At 38.5% G+C, this 19,738-nt stretch overlaps 1 long non-coding RNA gene across 1 annotated transcript; it reads right to left on the reverse strand.

Annotated features, from left to right (window-relative positions):
• Positions 1 to 592: 592 nt before the first annotated feature.
• Positions 593 to 18,775, reverse strand: LOC148815835 (uncharacterized). Its single transcript, XR_016086058.1, has 3 exons — positions 18,752 to 18,775; positions 16,764 to 16,871; positions 593 to 710 (listed from the first exon to the last, which is right to left on the reverse strand). It is a non-coding gene; the product is annotated as an uncharacterized LOC148815835 (long non-coding RNA).
• Positions 18,776 to 19,738: the final 963 nt, after the last annotated feature.

Raw genomic sequence — 19,738 nt, forward strand, 5'->3', positions numbered from 1 at the left:
GTCATAGCCGGCTACTTGGCAGTCTCTGTACCGTCTCATCCTCTCTTTGCAATTGTTGCACCAAGTCGTCTTGTCCTTGCAGGTGTTGCATGAGGTCATGGCTTTGCACTCAGGACAAATCTTCTGCACTTCATAAGGACAGTTCCAAATATGGAAGTCCATGTTGGCCAAGTTACTAAACCCTTGTTGGACACTCTCCATGCACTCCTCATCATTCTTGTAGGTCTGGGTATACACAAAGTACAAGGCAACATTTTGTCTGTCCTTCCAGGACCGAAAGGGGTCCTCAGAGAGGGGCTTGTCAATCATTCGGTCACTTCTGTCGCTAAAACAGTATTTCAAGCAGGGACTGTTGGTGGTGTAGAATACCACACATCCTCCACCTTGAAGAGTCTGCTGCAACTTCCCTCCCAGTCACTCAGCCCCAGTCATTTCCCTGGGCTGCTGCCCTGCCGCCACGTCCCATCCACTTTCTTAGCATTTTAAATTCGGGACATTTCTGATGTGGATCTGACAGGTCAACCATGTAGTTGGTTGTGCTTGCAGTGTTGAAATCTTTCACTGAGGTTGCAATGTTGGGGATAGGCTCATCCTTTCCATCCATATAGTACCTGACTCTGCTTGCATCCCTGCACTGTTCTGGGCTCAGGCCAGTCATAAAGCTCATCTGGTTTAGAAGGCCAGTTCTCTGGTAGTTTGTAATGAGGAAGCTGTGAAAGAGAAAAGGGCGCAAAAAGAAAGTGAAAAAATATCAACTTTTGTCAAGGAGAAGAACATAACTAGAAGAAAGTTTTTTTTGTTCTATTTCTTGACCAAAAATTCAAATTTCTGAGACAAGAATTAGATAAATCCATCTTCTGCTTATGGCTCTGGGTGCTGACCCATCACAAAACATACAGTAGTAATAAGAAAAACACTGTTTTTAACACAAAAACACTATTTAGCAAGTATACATAAAAATATCCAGAAAGAGAAGCTGACAAGATATTGAAATTTGCTCACATCATCCCAAATACACACTGTGCTCGTTACAATGATGCATTGCTACCCATTTGTTAAGGTCTCAATTCATGTGTATACTGTCTTAAATTCTGTGGCTTTAAACTGAGACTTAAATCATTGTAATGAAACCTATCAAGATCTTTCTGGAAGTCTAAACATATGATAACATATTCTTTAATGTTATCTGCTATCCTGCCTAAATCTTAGAAGAACTGGACCATTTCTGTTTTTATTTTTATTTTGCCTTAATAGTGTTTGAATTGAACTCTATCATTTCATTAGCTTAACCAGTAACATACAGATGCAGCCATTCAAAGTGCGCGGCACAGACATATACCGGAGGTAATTGGCTACGGCCTCGCTCGTCACGATGCAAAATACCGTGGTACGTGATTGGTTGACCGACAGGGGCACTCGTGGTGCGTTGGTCGGTCGTAGAAAGATTTAAATGTCTTTACTGTGCCCGTTTTAGTATTGAATATTCATATCTGATTTTACCACTGAAGGGAAATCTTAGTAGCTGAGCATAAAAAGAATAGGAGCATACTGCAACGCGTGTGAAGGCCATAAACGATATTAATTTTGGAACATAAACATACAGTATATGGCTGGTCTCGGAACTTTAAAGAAAACATACACACCAGTATTCCATTTCTCCCTAAACATTTTAAGCATCGAAGTCTTTAACTAACGTGATACCGGAGTCAACAAGCATACTTTTAGAATTTGATTAAAAGGGAATATAATATGGAATCGTGTATCTAAAGAAATGAATAACAATATAATTATATTCATGTACCGCAACACAAGCCGGAATCCAGCCGGAGCCATGACTTTTTTTTTTAACAAACATTTCTTTGAAAAAATAAAACGTTTCCCTGGGTCAGAGATTAAGTAAAACTTCACTCGCACCAAACAAATTTATATTTCTAAATATCACAACATGATCGAATTTAAGTCATTTTAATAACCGGGAATAGTCACCTATGCATTACAATATAAACATTTATATTGATTTAAATCGTGTTTTGATTTAAATCGCAAACGCGTGTTTAAATATATGTTTTTTGATTCACAATCAGACAAATGCAACATAAATTGATATCTTTGTCTTCTAAGTATCTTAATAAACTTTCAGCATAGCTTTCTCCCCGTTTAGATTTATTTTTCTTGGGATCTTGGGATCAAACGTGGAAAGATTAGATTGTAATCGTTCTTATTTTTTAAATACATTTTAGAAAAGTGTAATCTATACTAAAAAGCTGTACACCACCTGCTATAAAGATACATATTGTAATACTTTCGGGCTCGGATAGGACGGACACAAGAACTCAGACTTGCAGATTTAAAGCAAGTTAAAGCCAAGATTTTATATATCACCTTTAAAAGTGGCATCTCAAAGCAATACAGATTACAAAGTAAATACCCAACACTGATTGTACCCATCTGTCATGCTAATAAAGCACCTTGAATTGAATTGAATTGAGAGAGAGAGGGCGGGGAGGGTGAGCGAGAGAGCACAGCCAGGACAGACGGGCAAATAAGATACACTCCACAGACATTCACAACAGCGACATATCATAAAAAAACGTTTGCACATATTGTTAAATTATTACTTGTTTTTCAGGAAGTTAAAAAAACACTTGAATTACTTATCCAGTCTCTCAAAATAAAATTATTTTTCAAGCAATGCAACTAACGTCGGGCAACGTGTTTTTTTTAATCCAACATTGACAGCCACATCTTAAATCTTGTCAGACAGCTCTTTTTTCTCTATTTGAATTGTGGCGATTCAAACAACTTGGGATAACAAGTGGTCTCAAAGTCACCGAGCTCACAGAGCTTCAACAACAGATGACAATTTCCTTAGTCCTTCCTTAGTCTTCCTGAAATTGTCAGATTATGAGTGAATAAAAGCATTTTATTAAAAACACGTTTGCGTTTGTTTGGGAGCTATATTATGTATTTTTCATATGTAAGATATAATGATGTGTTCCTGCTTACACATCGCACGACTTTAAAAGCTAGAAAAACAGGTTTCAATTCACATTATCTGGCGAGCCTTGTTTTGTCAAAGGACAGCACACTCTCTCTCGCTTGCCCTAAACGGACAATATACAGGGGGGAGGGCAAGTGAGAGAGAGGGGGGGGGGGGGGGGGGTGATATGTGAATATGATAATGTGAATTCCATCAAGTCAGGCACCTGTGAATTTGCAGTATTCCCAGAAAGAGCCGCATCCCATCCACTGTTCCTCCAGAAAGCTTATGCAGAAGTGAAGGAATTAAATATGGAATTAATATGGAATTTAATATGGAATTAAACCAGTTTCACAGGTATTTTCAAATTAGAAGGGGGCGAGCTTTCTAGCGAAAGACACCCCCCCCCCCCCTCCAAAACCCAGTTAGTACAGTACTTACTAGTTAAGAAAGCTAGGTGTTAGCATAAATTATTAGTAATCAATAATATTAAATTTAGCACTGTAATAAATTGTGCTAATAATAAATTCTATTCTACTCTGAGAATGTAGGGGGAGGAAGAATGCCCGTGGTCTTTTCACTTACTGCAATATTATGGACACTCAATTGACTTTTAAAAAAACAACAACTTTTTTTTGACAGCTGGTACAGCACCCCACCGCGCCCACGCTCCAGCATTATATTCTCATGCACGGGTAGAATATGTTCATTGTCTTCCAATGAAAGAAGGGTTCCTTTCGCCGTAGTCGGGAGACATTAGAAGCTTGCCACGCTCGGAATGTTACACCAATGCACTAGCATGTTAAAGCGATTTCATTGAGGAGCCTAGCTTTCTTAACTAGTAAGTACTGTACTTACTGGGTTTTGGAGGGGGGTAGGTGTCTTTCGCTGAAAATCTCGCCCCCTTCTACTTTGAAAATACCTGTGAAACTGGTTTAATTCGTCACAGCCAGCACTCCCGCAGAGAGGGGGTTGTACTTGCAGTGCATCGGTATAGATGGGAAAGCCAGAGCTGAGTCAAGTCTAGCAATGTGTGAGTCTAGTCTCACAGAGCTTCAAAAGCAGATGACAACTTGTGAGTTCGATTAAGAATGAATAAAAGCATTTCATTAATAACGCGTTTGCGTTTGTCTGGGTGCTGACAAAGTAAAAAACGATTACTTTTTGAGAATGAAGAACTGTGTGTGTGTCTCTCTCTCTGCTGGCTTTTGTAATTGTTTTTATTTTTAAATACATTTTAGCAAAGTAATGTACCATAAAAGTATTGTGAGACATATTGGGGTTAACATGTTCAGTGTTCAGTGTGTGGTAATTTGTTTGGTGCGAGTGAAGTTTTATTTAATCTCTGACCCAGGGAAAAGTGTGGTGTGGACGGCTTAGGAGAGAATGCAGGCTCGCGCTGTGTCCGTTATTCTTTTTGTCTTCTTCTGGCTTGGTGGGATAGTATTTGTTTTTGTTTTATCAATAAAGTTTGATAATCGGCCAGTGAAAGCTCTGTTGTCCTTCACATGAATGCCTGAATCATTGTACCGAACCCAGGATTTTACAGTATTTTTTCTTTAAAATACCAATAACAGGAACATACAGTTTACATAATATGTTGATGTTCCAAAATTAATATCGTTTATGACCTTTATGACCTTCGTTATGCTCTTCGTTAATGTCTAAGCCGGAACACATCATTATATCTCATTTTGTATTTCTTTAAAAAAAAAATCGTTTGCCCAGCCTAACAGCATTGTTGTTATTGTTTTTATCCTGTAAAGCGCTTTGAGGAGCCACCTTTAAAGACGCCATATACAATAAAGTTCATTATTATTACTATTGTTAATTTGCTGGACAGAGAGGTAAACATTATTACGCAGAAGACAAAGATAGCGATTTACGTTGCATTGTGCATTGTGCTGCTGTAATACAGTTTTAAATAATGAAAAGTCTAAACAGTATCAGCTTTATTTATGGGTTTTAAATAAAGGCGATTTAAACACGTTTTAAATCAATATAAATGTTTATATTGTAACGCATAGGTGACTATTCCTGGTTATTAAAATGACTTAAATTCGATCATGTTGTGATACTTAGAAATATAAATTTGTTTGGTGCGAGTGAAGTTTTATTTAATCTCTGACCCAGGGAAACGTTTTATTTTTTCAAAGAAATGTTTGTTAAAAAAAAAGTCATGGCTCCGGCTGGATTCTGGCTTGTGTTGCGGTACATGAATATAATTATATCGTTATTCATTTCTTTAGATACGCGATTCCATATTATATTCCCTTTTAATCAAATTCTAAAAGTATGCTTGTTGACTCCGGTATCACGTTAGTTAAAGACTTCGATGCTTAAAATGTTTAGGGAGAAATGGAATACTGGTGTGTATTTTTTCTTTAAAGTACCGAGACCAGCCATATACTGTATGTTTATGTTCCAAAATTAATATCGTTTATGGCCTTCACACGCGTTACAGTATGCTTCTATTCTTTTTATGCTCAGCTACTAAGATTTCCCTTCAGTGGTAAAATTCCATATAAATATTCAATACTAAAACGGGCACAGTAAAGACATTTAAATCTTTCTACGACCGACCAACGCACCACGACGTAAATATACATATACATAATGTATACAGTACAGTTTGCATACAGTAATATGTTTATGTTCCTAAATCAATCTCTTTTATGAGCATGTGAAAGGCATGGTGAATCGGAGATTCTCAAAAATTACTGTACTTTGCATGATTGGAAACAAATGCGTGATTACGAAACGCTGTGGTGTTACTTTTACAAAGACGGTCAATGAAAAAAAGAATGTGGACCAGGGCAATACTTTGAGTTTACAGCTTGTCCAAGGTCATTCATTATTAATACTATTAGTAATATCTTCGTTAAAGACTTTGATGGCGACAGCTCAAACATGAGAGGTTGAGCTTTATTAGCTCCACCTTGCGGAAATTCCGGATACTATTATTTTCTTTGCGGTACTATACGAGAATTTACGGTAACTCGCGGTACACTGCGTAAAGCGCACCGCAAAATAATGCGGTATCACCCGCTTGTTTTGAATGGCTGCATCTGTAGGTCCAGCTGACAGGAATAAAGTTTCCTGATTCAGATCTTTTTGTGACTTTGGTAGTTCTGTGAAATTGTTATCATGATAAAACAAGCTGACCAATATAAAGGTCTAACATATTTAGTACTCATCTGGGTGAGAAAATGACAGTGTTGGGTGAAGATCCCCTCGCTTACAAGGAATGAACCAGGGAGGCAGAGCCAAGCGTGGGAAGAGGGACAATAGAAAAATGTGCGCAGCGTTGGCAGGCAGTTAGCAAATATTTAAACCACATGGAAGAGAGCAGAAGTGCAAGATTAGAAGTTGACCTCGTCATGAACTTCTGCTAAATAACACCTTGGACTTTTTCACATTTTACTGTGTTACTGTGATGCCCTGACGAGCCCCAGTGCTCCCGTAATTATTCCATCCAATTCCACGGCATGTTTGTGTGTTTGCTCTCTATTTCAGGTTTCCAGAAGGTAACTGCAGTTTTTTCCCAGTTTCTGGTCTCCCAGCTCCAGTTCCCAGACCTTGCCACTGCTAATCACCTATCAACCCTCCTTGACCTCATCCCAGATCCGTCTGCCTTTCCTGTGCATCTCTCCTCCCTGTTGGTTTCCTGCCAGCTTCATCTGCACATCTCGGCCATCCACCGTCCCTCCTTCTATTTCCCATTATCACCATCCAGCAAACTCCTTTGCCTTCACTGCTGAACAGATTCCAGAAATAATGAATTCGTCATGCCCCTTTTTCCACCCAGAGGTCCGGCATAACAGTTACAATATAAAATCACAATGTATTTTTGGGGGGGAATGTTTTGCCATTGATCAACATAAAGTACTCTATAATGTAAAACTGAAAACTACTTCTACAGATTCTCCTAAATGTGACAGTGGAGCACACCTCCCACTGCACTCCCTACTCCACGGCACGTGGGAATGCGCAGCTACCACACCTGAGGCACTTCAAGTTTACTATTTAAGATCCCCACGAGATCGCGGACGAGGTTCAAGCTTTGAACCAGCGTGGTAGCGAAACAGCTACGGAACAATTATTTTTTCCCTTTAATGGAAAAACCCGACGTCATATAAAATGAAGAAGAATCGCCTTACGACACCGCTCACTCCCTGGCTAAGGAAAAGAAGTGCTCTGCCGGTGCTCAGGCAGTACACATAAAACCAGACACTATTACATAAATTATAAACAAATATAAAACAGAAAATAAGTGATTGTATAAGTATACACCCCCTTTACTATAATAAACCTTAATAGGCTCTGATGTAACCAAACATCTTTAGAAGTCACATAATTTGTTGAATGAATTTGTGTGCAATTAGGGTGTTTCACTTGAGTTTAGGATAAATATATTGTACCTGTGGGAGGTCCCACAATTGATTACTACAGCTCCCAATAAAAGCTACATCATGAAGACAAAGGACCTTTCAAAGTAAACCTGGGATTATTGGAAAGCATCATTCAGAGAACGGGTATAAGAAGATATCTAAGGCATTACATATCCCCCAAAGCACACTAAAGTCCATTATAAAGAAATGTAGAAAATATGGAATAACTATGAAAGTGTGACAAACAGGGAGTCCTCAGAAATGGTGTATCCAGGCGGGAAGAGCACTGGTCAAGGAGGCCACCAAGAATATACCCAAAAACACGGAAAACATGAGTCCTCTCTAAATCTCTAAATATGATCTGAAAGAACCTGTTAAATCTGAAAAGACTTGGGTTACAGTGGAAAAGGGGAGAATCAACAAGTCATCCAAAAGATGGGGGGACTGAGAGTCTATAAACATTTAGGAGAATACAGCAAGAGCCTGAGGCAGAGTACAAACTTAAAAGTGAGATGAATACTTTTTTTGAAGTAAAAGGTGTTTTAGGTGTTCTGCCAACACACCCCAGAAGAATTGATGCAAATAAATTTTTAAACAACTGAAACATTGGCTTTTTAAAGCCAGAGCTCTTTAAAAGCAGGAGTTACTGTACATCCCCTCTGCCATGAAGCAACAGGCATGTTGCAGCTGTAGTGACCGCAGACTTGTCTTCCTCATGTAGTGGCTGAGGGCCACACCTCTACACTCCTGCTTGCTTTGCACTGATTGCTGAGGAGACCAAATACCATATTGCATCAAGCGCTCTGAGTTATTTACTGTAAGCTCTACTAAGCTTCTCCTCGGCAATCCGGCATCAGGTTACTTGCATCCCTGCCCTGTGATTCATGCTCGAATCACCAGATTGCTTTTCCAGTGCTGTCCTCTCTGCCTTGTTCCCGTTTCCCTGTCTGCCTGGATTTTCCCTGTCGTTTCCCTGCTCCCTGGCATGCTCAGACTCTTCCTGGGGGACCATCTGTTGCTATGATTTTCAGTATTGCTCCAGCCTGCTGAGTGTGGCAGTGCAGCTGGGGACTCTGCAATGAATCTGGTTCTCCATGGGCAAACTGCTTGGCCTGGTCCAGGGTGTGGCTTTGATAAACATACCCAGCTTGGCGCCTGGCACTCTCCCCATTGACCACCCTGTTGGGTCAGGTGCAGACCCTTCAGCCCTGCCTGTCACGCCCTCTACTCACCGCATTCTCACACAGAAACGCACCCGCACTAACTACACTCCAGCCCTGAGCACTTCTGCCAAATGACACTGCCCCTGCAAATCAGCCAACCACGACACTTCCTCAATCAACGCACCTTCTTCCTCGCACAGTACTTAAACCCCTCTGAACCCTCTGCTCTTCACCCGGTATTGGTTGTACATTAGTTCACCTGCCTTGCCTTCGTATCTCTTTGCCTTCTGACTCTTAGTTACTAACCACAGAACTCAACCTTGACTTCGTCTACTGTCTCGCCCCTTGGATTTGGAAGCCTACTCGTTGATCTCCTCCTTTTGACTCATGGATCTGCCTTCTCGACTTCGACCTCAGCCTTGCCCTTCTCTGGTTTGGATACCTTCTCTCTTGCCTTTTTCCCACGGATCTCTGAACCTGACTCGGACTTTAACTCTTTAGGTACCGCATAGGGACCATCCTCCCGTTACCTTAGTGGGTCAACCTGACACTGCCTTGCAGCCTGGAGCACAGCACAACCTCAGATCCTGATGGTTCAACCCTTTTTCAACTGGGACCCTGCCAGGCTCCAAGTGCAGACTGAGCAGCCCTGCCCTGTCCCCGATTCTCCTCCCTGTATGTCCAGTATCCCTGTGAGTATCCCTGTGAAGCAGAGTCCATTCTGGAGCGCACTGGCCACTACCTCTGAACTATGACTCCCTTGTTCTTGGAAATGTCACTCCTCCTGTCCCACCCCCACTGGTGGGTGGCATGGACTAACAGTAGCTGTGTGAGCAGAGGACTGTTTGGTAATTCAGACAATGAGAAACAAAAGTGAACATCAAGGGAATGCAGAGAGTGAGATACAGATGCAGCCATTCAAAGTGCGCGTTACAGACATGTACCGCAGGTGGCGTCGCGCATTGTGACGCAAGATGACGCTCGGTACCGCGGTACGTGATTGGTTGACCGACAGGGGCACTTGTGGTCCGTTGGTCTGTCGTAGAAAGACTTACAGTAAACGTCTTTGCTGTGCCCGTTGTAGATATTGAATTTTACCACTGAAGGGAAATCTTAGTAGCTGAGCATAAAAAGAATAGGAGCATACTGTAACGCGTGTGAAGGCCATAAACGATATTAATTTTGGAACATAAACATACAGTATGGCTGGTCTTGGTACTTTAAAGAAAAAATACACACCTGTATTCCATTTCTCCCTAAACATTTTAAGCATCGAAGTCTTTAACTAAAGAGATACCGGAGTCAACAAGCATACTTTTAGAATTTGATTAAAAAGGAATATAATATGGAATCGCGTATCTAACCAAATTAATAACGATATAATTATATTCATGTACCGCAACACAAGAATAGTACATGCTGTACATTGTCTGTCGATAATGTTTCTGTAGTGCTTTTTCAGCACTCTGCATGTGACTGGGTTAGGTTCCTGACTCCCATGTCACACGGTCTGTGATCGAATCCCATGGAACTATGACTTTATTTTTTAACAAACATTTCTTTGAAAAAATGAAACGTTTCCCTTGGTCAGAGATTAAATAAAACCTCACTCGCACCAAACAAATTTATATTTCTAAATATCACAACATGATCGGATTAAAGTCTTTTTAATAACAATGAATAGTCACCTATGCGTTACAAAATAAACATTTATATTGTTTTGAATCGCATTTTGATTTAAATCGTAAACGCGTGTTTAAATATATGTGTTTAAAGGCGATATATAAAAGCGCTGATTCTTATGGAATGTGTTCCGCTGGGGATTCAAAAAATTTATTTTTTTAATCGCGTATCTAAGGAAAATAGCAGTATAACTTTGTTCATGCACATCATTATACAGTATCTCATTTTGTATTTCTATAAAAAAAATCGTTTGCCCAGCCACTATTGTTGTTATTGTTTTTATCCTGTAAAGCGCTTTGAGGAGCACAGCTTTCTCACCACTTAGATTACTTTTTGAAACCATCCTTACACAAAGCAGAAACTGATTGTATTTTCCGATGACATACTGTACAAGTGCAAAGATTACAGATTTTAATCGTCTTTTTTCTGAACCAGGGAAAATCTGATCATGTTTTTCTATAACAATAATAAAAAACTTTATTTTACATATCACCTTTAGAAGTGGCATCTCAAAACAATACAGTAGATGTAAACCACAGATTACAAGGTAAATACCCTTAATCGTTTATTAAATTTAATCGTCTTTTTTCTGAACTGGTTTCACAGCGAAAGACACCTCCCCCCCCTCAAAAACCCAGTAAGTACAGTGTTAGTTAAGAATGGCTAGGCTCCTCAATGAAATTGCTTTAACATGCTAATACGTTGGTGTAACAGTCCGGGCATGGCAAGCTTCTAATTTCAACCCGACTACGGCGAAAGGAACCCTTCTTTCATTAGAAGACAATGAACATATTTTAGCCCTGAATGAATTAATAGCAAACATGGTTTACATAAAAGACATTTTTCCAAGAAAGTTTAGCCTTTGTCACTAATGAAACCACTAAATAAAGACATAAATATAAAAATCTTAAGATTTTTAAAATACATGACTTTGCTAAAATTTATTTGAAAATAAAAACGATTACAAACGCCAGGGGAGAGAGAACAGGGGAGGGATGTTGGTTTTGCATAAGGGGCGGGGCTATGGAAATAAGGTCTGTTTGGGAATGTGGAGTTACATGTTCTGGCTTTTGGGAATTATCGTTGTTGAGTATGGAGTGTTGAGGTATTGATTTTGTGTAATGCTTTATGTTGAAAATTGAGGTGGATTTTGTTTATGATAAAGAGGATAAACTGGGATGGGAGGAGGGTTTGGTTTTGCATAAGGGGCGGAATTATGATAATTGGAGGAATTTGCGAGAGTATAATGGTTTGATATATTTGATTTTGTATTGTGGTTGTTATCTATGTTTTTGGTTGGTATTATGTTTATATGGTTGTTTTTGTTGGTTGGTTGTTATTATGGTTATTAATAATACGATCTATAGTTGAAATCTGAGCCTAAATAAAAAGAAAAAGCAAGTGATTAGGTTTATGAGCAATCTAATTACTTATTCGTTTAAAACGCTATATAAAATAAAGTTTATTATTAATTTGCTGGACAGAGCGGTGAACATTATTATGCATAAGACAAAGATAACGATCCTGATCAGTTTAGAAAGCTGTGTACGCTGTAAGGTTTTTACTTCTTAAACTTTTAAAATACACGTTTCGAATAGAAAGAAATCCTCTTCCTGGTACAGTCGCATGAAGAGAGAGGCGAAACAGCCCTACACAGCCCTGTCGCAGTACACGAATATAATCATATCGTTATTAAATTCTTTAGATACGCGATTCCATATTATATTAGCAGAAAAGCTTAAAACTACCACTTTTTCACACGCTATTTCACATGTTAGTTAATTACTTCGATGCTTAAAATGTTTAGGGAGAAATGGAATACCGGTGTGTATTTTCCCTTTAAAGTACCGATTCCTGGAATCTGACTGGCTGACACCCTTCTGAAGTGGTTCCATAAGATCTGGTATAGGGAAAAGAAAGTGTTGATAAAAAAAAGCCTGGATTCCCATGTATCTCAGAGAGCGAGTGATCAGAAAAAGGAATAGCTCTTACACTCAGGTTTTACGCTCTCTCTCTGTTGAATGAATGAAAGCATTTTATTAAAAACGCATTTGCGTTTGTCTGGGTATTTACCTTGTAATCTGTGGTTTACATCTACTGTATTGTTTTGAGATGCCACTTTTAAAGGTGATATGTAAAATAAAGTTTTTTATTATTGTTATAGAGAAACATGATCAGATTTTCCCTGGTTCAGAAAAAAGACGATTAAAATCTGTAATCTTTCCACTTGTATGTCATCGGACATTAACGAGTACAACCCCCTCTCTGCCGGAGTGCTGGCTGTGACGAATTAAACCGGTTTCACAGGTATTTTCAAAGTAGGAAGTACAGTGTTAACTGGTTGCTAGGCTCCTCAATGAAATCGCTTTAACATGCTAATGCGTTGGTGTAACAGTCCGGGCTTGGCAAGCTTCCAATGTCAACTCAACTCGATTGGAAGACAATGAACGTATTTTAGCCCTAAATGAATTAATAGCAAACATGGTTTACATAAAAGACATTTTTCCAAGAAAGTTTATAATAATACGATCTATAGTTGAAATCTGAGCCTAAATATAAAGGAAAAGCATTTTCAGAGAGCAATCACGCTGTGTTTATGTAGAAAAAGCGATTAGGTTTTGAGCAATCTAATTACCTATTCGCTTAAAACGCTATATAAAATAAAGTTTATTTAAAGATGAATGATAAGTGTCGCAGTTTAAATAATTTTCATAGTCGGGCTTGGACAGATTCCAAGTGCATTTTTGCAATTTACGTTGCATTGTCCAATGTGCTGCTGTAATACAGTTTAGAATACAGTAAGTCTAAACAGCTTTATTTATGGGTTGCAATTTAGAAAAAGTCAAAAACCGCACTCAAAATGCAATTTAGAGCTTTCTGGCAAGAGGAGACACCCAAATTATAATGTAACATGCCACTGTTTGTGCATGAACAAAGTTATACTGCAATTTTCCTTAGATACGCGATTAAAAAAAATAAATTTTTTGAATCCCCAGCGGAACACATTCCATAAGAATCAGCGCTTTTATACAGTATTTCGCCTTTAAACACATATATTTAAACACGCGTTACGATTTAAATCAAAACGCGATTCAAATCAATATAAATGTTTATTTTGTAACGCATAGGTGACTATTCATTGTTATTAAAAAGACTTAAATTCGATCATGTTGTGATATTTAGAAATATAAATTTGTTTGGTGCGAGTGAGGTTTTATTTAATCTCTGACCAAGGGAAACGTTTCATATTTTCAAAGAAATGTTTGTTAAAAAATAAAGTCATTTAGCTGTCTTTAGCCCTCTAAGCTGGTTCATACAGAAATGTAGAGAACCAGGCTCAGAACACACAGCTTCATAAGCGAATACATATGCAGGACAACTAGAGAAGACGTTTTACAGAGGATGGATTTTTAGAAACATCCCATCAGTGACATCACTGAAGTCAACTCCTACTGTAGGTAACTGTCGTGTGGATAGTTTCACAAGAATCAGACAAAGGTTTAAGCATAGCTTGTTCTAGATAAAACTGCAAAAAAAAACAACAACCCATAATGTACTTCTTTGCGGCTCTGTTTGCCCAAATCATATATTCACAACGTGAAATTAGAAAATAATATACGTAACCAAAATCCGCAATATGGAAACAGAACCTGTGTAATTGTTGACAGATGATGTTCTCGTAACATTTTTACAAGACGAACTACAACATTTAAAAAATGACTTGTATGTACTTGATATCTTTAATCAATCCACGGCGATATAGTTAAAGCAGTCCCCGCACAAAACGAAACTAAAACGCCCTGGGCATACCGTTTCGCGCTTCTTATCAGTTGCTCAAAAGTAATTTGACTGTATGAAATGCATAATATAAACCTAGAAACATATACAGTACGTGAGCAGTATTTATGTAGTATCGGTGTCAAGACATACCTCTCAAATACTGTAAATCAAGTTAAAAATATCTCAAGACCGATTCTGGTCATAATGAAACCATGTTTCGTGTATGTTTTCTTTAAAGTACCGAGACCAGCCATATACTGTATGTTTATGTTCCAAAATTAATATCGTTTATGGCCTTCACACGCGTTGCAGTATGCTCCTATTCTTTTTATGCTCAGGCACTAAGATTTCCCTTCAGTGGTAAAACTCCATATAAATATTCAATACTTAAACGGGCACAGTTAAGACATTAAATATACATATACATACTGTATACAGTACAGTTTGCATACGGTAATATGTTTATGTACCTAAATCAATCTCTTTTATGAGCATGTGAAAGGCATGGTGAATCAAAAATTACTGTACTTTGCATGATTGGAAAAAAATGCGTGATTGCGAAATGCTGTGGTGTTACTTTTACAAAGACGGTCAATGAAAAAAATAATGTGGACCAGGGCAATACTTTGAGTTTACAGCTTGTCCAAGGTCATTTATTATTAATACTATTAGTAATATCTTCGTTAAAGACTTTGATGGCTACAGCTCAAACATGAGAGGTTGAGCTTTATAAGCTCCACCTTGCGGAAATTCCAGATGCTATTATTTTGCTAGCGGTATTTACCGGTAACTTGCGGTAGACTGCGTACAGCGTACCGGAAAATAATGCGGTATCGCTGCATCTGTATGCTTACATATGGAAGCAAGTGGAACTTGCAGCAGAGGGGCTCTGCAAGTGACAAAAGCTTTGGGCTGTTTTGCCAGTCAAGAATGAGAAGGACTGTGAAAATATTTACCACATTGGAGTACCCTCTGAGAAGCCTGAGGTTTAGGGAGGATAAGCAGTGGTAGCAAGCACCATTGCCATTACCTAAGTGTTTCATCCTGCTGCTGCTTTGAATGGGTTTAGTGAGAGCAAAAATCGCATTTTAAAGAGACAGTTGGTGTCGGTGCTTGGTTATGGAGCTACCATCTGTGGAATTATGCCTGAGCACCTCTGTGTCAGAATCTGTTGTTTTTACTCTGGCATCCACACAGTGCAGCGTTGGTGCTGGCTGATGTTGTGTGCTTGCATCCACAGGGCAGAGGAATGGAGAGGAAGGAAAAGGGAAAGAAGAGTGAGAGGAAACTGTGGAAAAGAGGAGGGGACCACAGACAGGATGGGGTTTAATGGAGATTGTGAAAGAGAGAGATGGAAAGAGGATGAGGTGTGGTTGTTTCAGGAGTTCTAGGAGTTTCATCAGGTGAACAGGGAGGAAGAGCAGGTGTGAGAAGGTGATTTCCTTGGAAAGGTTAAGGCCAAAGAGCTGCTTGTTCAAGATGGCAACATTCTGCCCTGGTAAAGGAGAATAGTGGTTGATTTATGAGTTTTTATCTGTCCTAGCCTCTCTATAGCATGTTGCAATATTTTCATCATGTTTTATTTTTTCATCATCATATTTTATTCTCTACCTGCAGTTTTTTCTTAATATCTCAAGCAAACCATTAGTCCTGTAATCCTTTTAATCCTCAACTTGAACTTCATTGTTTTAGGGATGAATTAATTTTGAGACTGTAATGTTATGTGTTTGAAGTGTGACCGTCTTTCCTTATAATGATTGTATATCCATCTGTTCCCAGTTCTCCACTTGTAAGCTTCATTCTTTTGCAGTTTGTGTTTCTAAAATGATCAAACATGATTTTAAACATGATTCTAACTTATGGAAAGCTGCCATCAAGCAAAAAATATGTCATGTGGTATTTCATTATTCAAGATAGGAAATTATTTCCGAATTACAAGGTACCAATGATCATTTGACTATATGAAAAACCTATTACATTGTGCAATGATAGCAATAACAAGCTACCTGTTACGCATCTCTGACCTGTCTCGCATTTCCATGCGCACTGTGTGTTACAAAGGCTCACGCGGCAGGTAATGCACCTATCACCGTTCACTCCCATCACTATTTCAGTTCCCTTCTTTCCTCACTTCCACGCTCACTATAGTTTATTCTCCTCGAGCTCCCAAGTGCGTGTTATTTCTTTACTAGTATATTCGGTATCTGACCTTCTAGCTTGCCCCTCGTTTACAATTTAGTCTTTAGTTTCGGGTTGTTGCTCTCTAGTTGTCTCTCTCATTTTCTGACCTTGTTGCTTGTTTCCTGAATTACGTTTTGTTTAGCAATTTGGAATGGTGTTCTCTATCTCTCTCCTGAGTCCTGCACAGGATCCATACTTCCTACCTGCCTCCTGTTACACTAGCAATAGCTGAGCTGCAACTTTAAGAAAACTATCTGTGACAATGTTCAATGCAGAAGAATGTGCATGGACTTTTGACTGGCATTTAGTCATAATGTTATATTTGTACCTAATATAACCATGAGGGCATTCACACTTACCCTTCAACCAGAATGACTGTACCATGCAATCAATTTCACTGCTTAAAACTGAAAGTCAACTAATGATAATGTAGGTATAGTATAACCATTCCACTATTGCAAATGATAATAAATATATCACACAGCAGAGTGTAAAAAATAAATTGTGCTCTAAAGTATCTCAAATTCCATGGATCTCTATCTTTGCTTTAATCTCACAGAATGACCTTTATATCCGTATACTTACTCCTTGACCAGCTTCCTCAGGACCTCTGGATGGACTTCTTCTGCAGTGCCGATGCTGATTTGCAGAAGCAGCACCAGGGCCAACCTACTGATTTGCATCTTCTTCTTGCTGAAACACACCACACCAATTACACATATAAAATAATACGTTTTCTGACTGAACTTTTATACTGTACATATAAATCTACAAAGGAACAAGTAAAGGTTTATTCCATGCTGTGAAGAGAAGAAAAGAAAAATATTGTGAAGTCTTCTTCAGGTGTGTGAAACCCACTTGAACTACATATACTGTAAATCTGTTTAATTCTATCATTTAAATTTGAAGTGACACTTGAATTTCACCAATGTAATTTAAAACATATGGCCAAAAACTCAGAAATACTGCCATTCTTGATTGTTCTTACAAGCTAAGCACTGCTGGGCTTTGAATGGGAGACCTTGTGCAATAAATGCTATACAACATAGCTGCTGCCTGACATTTGGTAGGGCTGGAGTCATTGACCCTCTAACCTCATGTTACTGTCTGCCCAAAAAAGGAGTCAAAAGCAACTGGTCTTGGAACCATATGTTTCCTCAGTGATTTCAGGACTCTTCCACCTCAGGAGCTCGGAATAGTGAGTGGAGGAGCACCAGGACCCATCTGGACATAATGTGGGGACAATTCTTCAAGTACTTCGGGCCTAGCTCACAATGGTAATAGTAAAAGATATTAATGCCATTTGTGACACAGTGGTGAAGTGTTTAGCATTGATGCCTTGCAGTGCTGGGTTCATTTCTGGCCCTGGGGGTGGAATATATTGGATTCTTGGAAAATTAGATCTGGTGTGAGTGTGTTTTTGTTTGAGTCTGTGTGTGCCCTGTGACAGACTCGTGTCCTGTCCAGGGTGTACCCTGCCTTGTGCCTGTTGCTTGCTGGGATAGGCTTCAGCTCTCCCGTGACCCCGAATTGGAACAAGAGTTTACAAAATGGATGGATGTGTATGCTGGTAGAATAGGTCATTTGAATTTATCATGGGCTTGGGTTCTTATGACACAGGTAGCATAAAAATCTTCCATAAAAAGGATGTGATTATGGTGTTGATTCTCCCCAGTGGTGTAAAATAAAGAGCACTATGTTTTTTTACCCTTTGGTGGACTTTGTGTCTTTCTTGAAACGAGGTGTGTTAAATATAACCAAAGCTCCTACACTACAAGTTCTGTTATTAAGAACTCTGTATCGGTTCCTTTAATCTCTTCAGGGGGTCTTGTCAACCTCTACTTGCAATTTCCACACGCCAAATATTGAATCCGCGATTTCTATAAATTTATTGTGACATTGCATTAATTACAATTTGACCAAACTACTACCAACCCAAGGTTGAAAGAGGCTAAGAAAAGGAGTTCTTGCCTTGCCAGTGGTTCTGAACTTTAGGTGATAAGGTACAGTACCACACCTGCCTCAGAAAATGGAAACCAATTGATTCCCTGTTAGACCTGCCTACCCACTGGGAACACTACAACACCTCAACACACATATTTATACTATATATGCTATTTATATATGGTAAAAGTACATCTTCATATTAGTACATTAAATTGGAAAATGTTATAAATCTATATACAAGATGTTCATTCAGGATATTTTAGAACCTATTTTATTACCCAGGACTGAGAACATGTGACTGAGCAGTGCTAACAGTTCCCTCCATTTGAGCTGGTCTGCACAGAGACTTCATACTAAGTTAGAAGGCCTCGTACTGTACAACAGAAAGAACTCTGAAGAAACATTCACGCTAAAGTATACAATTCTAAAAACATAAATTAATTTGATATGGCAGAGGAGAAACGATTAAGACGGTGAAAAGTGTAAGTGAGCAGAGGGCAGAAACCTAATAGCAAATTCTACAGTTAAGTGAACATAGTAAAAGGACAAGGACTAAAAAAATGCAGAAAAATGTATGGAAAAGAGCACAAAAGATAAGGCAGAGAACATAGACTGAAACTACTTACACTTGAATGTGTAGAGGAGATCGAAGCAAAATGACACCGGCTCATTAAATATAAGATAGATCTACAGTATCTCTTTATATGCAAACTGAGGAGGAAGAGACAAATCAGCCTTTTTTGTTTGCTTAAACTGGAAATGTTCCTTCTTGTTTGTTTAAAGGGTTTGAGCAGTCAGCTCTTTAAATATTTTTATAGTTGATGGCTTATTCATGTCAATAATACACTGCATGAAAAACATTCACTGGACTTCAGTCAGGATCCAGATCAGGAGCGCAGCATGGACAAAACAATGAACCTCAGGCTGCAGGCAGTAAAACAAAGTTCTGTATTTTCATAAAAGAAATAAAAGCGATTTGAATGCTACAAATACTCAAGATTAGCAGTTAACACTAGTAGACCTCATTTTGAATACTGTAAGTACATTTTTAGTCACCATACTACAAAAAATAGTTCTTTCTTTGACAAACACAGAATCCGACTAGTTTGTTGGCTACACTGCTCTTTCAGTCTTTCAGTCACTGCATTTTATACTATACATGTACACTATACTGTACACCATTTCCAGCTGGATTTTATGGGAGGGATGTCTAGATGTCAAGACAAGAAATTATTTAAGGCCTGAAGCAAAAGGAATGATCTACATTAGTAAAAGAAGGTACCTCATTAATGCGACAAAAGTAAATATCTGTTCAATTCATATGTCAATTTGATTTGTCACAAGTCTGCTTGTAATAGTAAATAAAGTATACTTTGCATCTATGATAGACAGTTATGAATGTATATTTAATACAAATCTATCAGCAATGTTTAACAGATCCACATTTTAAGTACATGGAACCCTTCATGAAAACAGATTATGCTGACGCATACTGTGAATATTTTATTTTTGTTTTAAGACATAAACATTATAAATAAGATTGCCTTAATTATCATTACACACAGAAAAGTAAAGATTTGATCCTGCTTTAGACCAAGTATTTAATATTATCT

The sequence above is a fragment of the Atractosteus spatula genome, chromosome 24, assembly GCF_055471065.1.
Source record: "Atractosteus spatula isolate fAtrSpa1 chromosome 24, fAtrSpa1.hap1, whole genome shotgun sequence".
In the NCBI taxonomy this organism is placed as follows: Eukaryota; Metazoa; Chordata; class Actinopteri; order Semionotiformes; family Lepisosteidae; genus Atractosteus; species Atractosteus spatula.